This window comes from Melopsittacus undulatus, chromosome 2, assembly GCF_012275295.1.
Source record: "Melopsittacus undulatus isolate bMelUnd1 chromosome 2, bMelUnd1.mat.Z, whole genome shotgun sequence".
Lineage (NCBI taxonomy): Eukaryota > Metazoa > Chordata > Aves > Psittaciformes > Psittaculidae > Melopsittacus > Melopsittacus undulatus.
The window spans coordinates 101,158,158-101,164,157 of NC_047528.1; the positions used below are offsets into that span (position 1 = coordinate 101,158,158).

At 50.5% G+C, this 6,000-nt stretch overlaps 1 protein-coding gene across 5 annotated transcripts in view; it reads right to left on the bottom strand.

The window, feature by feature from the left end:
* The window catches only part of BOC (BOC cell adhesion associated, oncogene regulated), a 54,579-nt gene extending 48,991 nt beyond the window's left edge, over window positions 1–5,588 (bottom strand). For 2 of the 5 annotated variants that reach the window (XM_031051326.2, XM_031051324.2), the window contains exon 1: window positions 4,992–5,402. The gene's annotated coding sequence lies outside the window, so the exon portion shown is untranslated. Of the gene's footprint in view, window positions 1–4,991; window positions 5,403–5,571 lie in introns of those variants that run through there. The other 3 variants (XM_013129690.3, XM_013129688.3, XM_031051325.2) reach the window with 2 other exon arrangements.
* Window positions 5,589–6,000: the final 412 nt, after the last annotated feature.

The window sequence follows — 6,000 nt, forward strand, 5'->3', positions numbered from 1 at the left end:
GGTCTCTCCTGGTCTCCATCAGACCTATCCTCAACACCACAAGGAGGCAGGGAAGTGCCACTTAAAGGTTTGGCAGGTGGAGAGTGGACGCAAAGAACAACCTGCCCCAACTTGGGAGGAAATCTGCAACCTAGAGAACCAAACCCAGCTCTCTTTCCAGGCTTCTGCCCTAAAGCACTGGCATCATTAAGCAAGGTAACAGCTCTACCTAAAAGTACCAGGATAAGTTACAGTGACATTATTGGAGGAAGCCACGTTTTGCATAGAAAAGCTATATTCTAGACCAGCATATGCAGATTTGAGGTTTATTTCTCAAATATCACCACAAGCTTTACTAACCACACTAAGCTCAACGCACTGATTCACAGGGCTCTGCTAACCCTGTCCTTCTGTTAGTTAAAGACAAATAAAAAGCAACATTATTTCAGTGTTTGAAAGCTGACAACACAATTCTGACAAGGTTCTTTACACGCTTTTCCTCTTCACTCTAATGATTTAAAAACAGCAGAAGGTCCTGACGCATAGTCTTTAGACGCACAAGCTTGTTCAGACTCGCTGACACTGCAATCAGTGAACACATCCTTGCATTTGGCAGGGCCTTAGGACTGTGGCTCTGCATAAGAGTACAACCTGCTGGCTAATCTCTTTGCCAGAGTGGACCTTAGAGAGCCAAAATGGCACTGCCACAGGGCTCAGGGTGAAAGACTTACTGCCTGCACCAGGCACAGAACTTAATGAAAAATGACCGGTTTCCAAAACACCATCTGGCACTCACAGACTTATATAGAGACACCACAGCCCAAAACCTCTGTGAACTCAACAACAGTGGGTTTTCTCAGAGGCAACATGCTGTGGTGTGGTTTGGACTTTGCCCAGCAAGCCTCCAACATGCTGCATGGACACAAGGTGCAGTCACCATCCTCACATCTTAGGGGAGCCCAAGGATGGGTTTCAGCCACAGGGCAGCAGCCACCGCAGAGCAGTGGAGTAGAAAGCAAGGGTAAAGTTTGGCTCTCACCTCTGTGCTGGCACACTGCCCATGAGGAGGGCAAAGAAGCTTGAGCACGTCCCACACGCTCCCTGAAGCACAGTTCCCTCCATCAGTCCCACCAGAGCCAAAATAAATTGGCACTGCGTCATGCTCAAGAGCTCCTACAACACACAAGAGCAGCTCTGAGAGCCCTCTCAGGCACCCTGTCTGCACTGTGCCAGGTGCTCTGCTAACAACCCCATCAGGCACAGCTGAGCCTCCCACCCCATTTGTCCTTTTGCAGGGAAGAAGAGAGGCCATTTTAATAAAAGGAGCATGCAACATCCTCAGGGCAGGGATCTGTTGCTCCCTGTTTATGTAGAAAATCCTGCACTGCCTGTGGCACCTTTGGGACTGTGTAAGCATTGAGAGTTTTTCCTCCCTGCAACAAGCATCTCTCTGAGCCCTTCAGCTGATTTGCTCCCACTGCATCCATGCTCCTCTTGTCTCAGCTTCCCACAGATGCTCATACAGCTGTGTTGCTGGAGCACATGCTCCTGTGGAGAGTATTTAAAAAATCTCTTATGTGCAAATATGCATATGAAGCAAATTTTGAAAGCTTCCCATCCTGCAAGCATTCCCTCCAGAAAATCAGCTCCGAGCGCTATGTTCAGCCAACGAAGCACCAGGAACAATGTTGTATGATTCGAGGCCAAGAGGAACTAAACTGAACACCAGGAAATCAAAAAAAGGTGCTTGTGATACCTTTTGTTGAACAATTACCCAAAGCACATTTGGAAAACTGGAAGATATTCACCCCTGTTCCACCTAAGGACCTGCAATTCATTTAGTCACCATTCACCTTAAATTGTTCTTGTGGCCTAGGAACTGGAATATATAACAACCTCTTAAACAGAGACTGACCACAGGAGCACCAAAATACACAGCAGCAGGTTTTTCCCTCGGGATGTTTTCAGTCTAACCAGAAACAGGAAGTCTCCAAAGATTTTGCAAGAGAGCTTTTTCCTTGCGGGATATCCCATCCTAACTGGAGACTTTGTACTGCGAAGTTTTTAGCTGGGGAAGCAACAGTTTAAACCAAGAGATTTGCAAGCCTTGGTCTGCAACATGCCAGCAGCACCAAAATACCTCTGCAAATTAAAGAAGTCCAAGGAATCATCTCTGAGGCACTCGGCATTAGGCATTAAAACAAACAAGCCACCTTTATTTACTGCCAAATAAACCTCTGTTAACCTGGAGTTGCACTGGCTACTGCTGTTGTAACCTCTTGCAGGCTGAGTGACTAAACTGAGCTTAACTGAACCTGACATATCTGAAAACCCACCCACAGGCCAACCTGCACTCAGCCAACTGACTGGTCCCCAAAGGGCTCTTCCCTGCCACTGCTCCTCCACCTCACAAGGCTCACAAGGGGGAGTTTTGGGAGACAGCCTGCCTTTGCCTGGGAAATGGGGCTAAACCCCGTGCAAAGCCTACCTTTGCACAGGGTTTAGCCCCATTTTCTTCATGGGAAAACCAAGGCACAGGGCTGCAGAGGAAATTGTTTCAGCTCACAAAGGGCCTGCACTGGCTGAGGACACAGCCCAAACACCTCCCAATCCAACCATGTCTCTACCTGAAGAGTGTCTTTTCTGCCTGCTCCTTACTTGGCAGGAGGCTCCAGCTGGCTGCCAAAGGGACAACTCTGCCAGACCTGGTCAGGTGGAAGGGGCTACACCAACATCCTGAAAGCACTGCAGGGGCCGCCAGTTTGGTACTGAAGGTTTGAAGGGATCTGTGCTGTTAGTTTTGAGGACAGAGCTGGATTTCAAGGAGTGAGGGGACCAGGCACCTGTGCTTCAATGGAGCAAAACTCCAAGCTGGGATCTCACACCCACAGGACTGGAAAGACCCCTGCAAACACCAGGCAATGGCCTTCTATGATTCACTTTGCAATCTTTGAGAACATTTGCTTCTGTATCATGTCAGGGCAAGGTACAGAAAAGTTGTATTTTCCAGACTGTAGGGCTACAGAGCACTCATAAGACATGCCAGTCTGTAGCACATGAATTCACCTGTAACACTTCCTTGCACAAAGCAGAGAAATGTGTGGATTCAACTACTTGTTCTGGAGTATCACCCAAAGAAAGATCCTGTAGGTGTTTGTGTGTGTATGAGATAGGAAGAAAACAGAACTTCCTTTTCAAATCTGTACAGGATCCTTGTGCACACTTCTGATGAACCTGCCTCATTTTCCCCAGTGGGAACTACATCAGCAGGGAGAACTGCACTATATCTGACTTCAACCCTCACAGCAAACACCTTCTGGGATCTTGTCTGCTTTGCACACACAGGATGAGTCCCTCTAATTGTATCTGAAGGGGCAGGTTAAGAAAAGTACATGGAACAAAACTCCATTTATTTCTTGTCAGAGGATATCATGCACCCATCAGGGAGCTCACAGCTCTCCCTAATTGATCTGTTTACTTCAGAAGATCCCAAGATGACTCCTATTAGCATGGGCAGTTATTTCACCTTCATTTCTCTAGGTCACTTAAATAAACAGAGCAAATCTTCACTGCAAACCCAGTGTTTCTGCTAAAACCATTCCCTGAGCCATAAACCTCAATATCTAGCCCACTGAATAAAAGTGTCTGCATGTATGTATATATCCATAAACATGCAAGAACCCTCCTCTAAAAGTATGCACACTGAGACAGTCAGTTTCAAAAAAAAGAAAACGAAGATAAAATCCAACTTTACAGAACACACACACTTCTGATATTTTCCACAGTAGTTTTCTAGCCCATGGGAAAAGAAACTTTAAAGGCAGATTGCAAGTGAACGTGTCAAAAGGACACCAATAGTACCTATGTAGAAAGTAAGAGAACTGGGCACCAAGAAAACCAATCAATTCCAGACATGCCAGGAATTATGTGCTGGTGCAGAGTGTGTGTGTGGATTCCTGTTATCCCACTTGCATAATGCTGCAGAGAGGTCAAGAGAGTTTCTTTAAAACAAACAAGGACAAAACCCCCTCTTTAATAGACCTGAACTACCTATACCACAATGCCAGCGAAGTAACACTCGGGGTATCAGAATTCGTCGGGAAAGTGCCCGAAGATACAGCACTTGTATTAAATACCTTTTGCCAACCAGGGATATTGGTTCAAATCTATTATTATTTTTCAAAGTATCAGTATCTTCAGAACACTTTAAAAAGTCTCATTCAGACACTGCTGCGAATTCAGCATCCCGCTTTCCCCCAGCACATTTTCTATTTACAGTCACCATGCAGAGGACCTGCCAAAGTTGCAATTCAAGCTGCAAGGCATGCATGCACAAACCCAGCAGAAAATTACTTCCCCTGACCCAAATCGCTCTTCATCGTAGCAGGGTTAAAAACTTCACAGTTGCATAAGAAGACAAGTTTTCTACTCGCTGATTACTCACTCCCGCTTTTCTTTGCGGCAGCAGCAGGGCACAAACCAAAGTGCCTTTGCATCCTCAAGAGCTGGGTCTTGCCTGCAAATTCCCATCGGCTTTTGACAAGAGCTGGAGCAACTGAGGATAAATCTGGGGCTTATTTTGAACAACTTTTCTCTCTCCCACTCTCCACTGCGCTCCATCCCTCCTCAACTAGCTGGCAGTGAGGATGGGGTCACGTCCTGGACCAAGCTTTCAGGCAAGTTTCAGGCAACCGCAGACTGTGTGCATGCACTGGGCCCTCCATTAACGCCGACCGAGGAGGAAAAGCTGAAGGGGAACAACCGAGCCCCCCACATCTCACCTGCCTGAGCCAAAACAAGCCCCATGCTGGTGGGGACCAGCGTGTCTTCCCTACTCTCTTGTCAGTCTCCCGCGTCCCGGCGCAGACCCATTTCCCCGCATCCCCACACCAACTTCCCGAACTCTTGACACAAAGATTGGCCACTGCCGGCTGAGGAAGGGGGGGAAGCCCTGCGCCCCACCGCTCACCACAGCCATCCTCCCAGCCCCGGGCCCCCTTCGGTTCACTCACCGCGGTCTCCAACGGAGCAGGCGGGGGAAAACACAAAGATGCCCCAAACGAAGGGAAGCAACAAAGAGGCTTAACTCCGGGAGCTGGGAACTTCCAGGCCGGATCTGCGGGGAATTCAGCACACACACACACAGAGAAAAAAATAATAAAAGAGAGGAAAAGAGAGGGGGAAAGCCTGGTTTTGGGGTAGGGGAAAGGGGGGGACGTTGGTTTGGGGTGGTGGTTGTGTTTGTTCTGCGGGTTGCCGCTGGGGATGGGGGGCCGCGCTGAGCTCAGGCGCGGCGGGAGGAGGAGGAGGAGGAGGGAAGAGGCGCCGGGATGCGGGAAGCCAGACCCTCCATACGGGAGACGGCTTTTGGATGACTGAACTCCCAAACAATTCCCTGCTCCGGCTACTCCTGCCCAGAGCCTCCCTCCTCCCCTCCCCCTGAGGAGGAGGGAAGAAGAGGAGGAGCCAGAGGAGGGAGAAAGCACAAAATAAAACCCCTTCCCCAAAAGCCTGGCAGCCGCAGACCCCCGTGCCCTGTCCGCCACCTCCGCACCACCGAACCCTGCCCGGCATCGGCTGCCGGGTCCGTACCCCCGGAGGAGGCGGCCGGGCCGTCTCCCCGCCGCCCGCCATGCTCCCCCGGCAGGCGGAAGCGGGAAAGTTGGGACGGAAAGTTTGGGCTGGGCGCAGGGAGGCGGCCCCGGCGCTGTGGGGACCCGGGGCCCGGGGGGTGGCAGCCGCCAGCCCCTATGGCTGAAGCGGTCACCGCATCAGGAGCGGCGGCTCACGGAGCCCCCCGAGTCTCCCTGTACTGGCGGCCGCCCTGCCTCATCCTGGCTGTGAAACTGGACAGTGGTGGGGCCTCGGGCAGCCGTTAGTTGTAATGAAATGGGCTGCTGATAAGCATCACCCTGTGGCAGACCGCCCCGGAGACCTTCCCTCCTTCCCAGGAAGAGCCAAGCCCGGGAAGCTGGGTAGAAATCGCTCCCGCCACCCGTGGAGCTTCCCAGGGAGAGACAC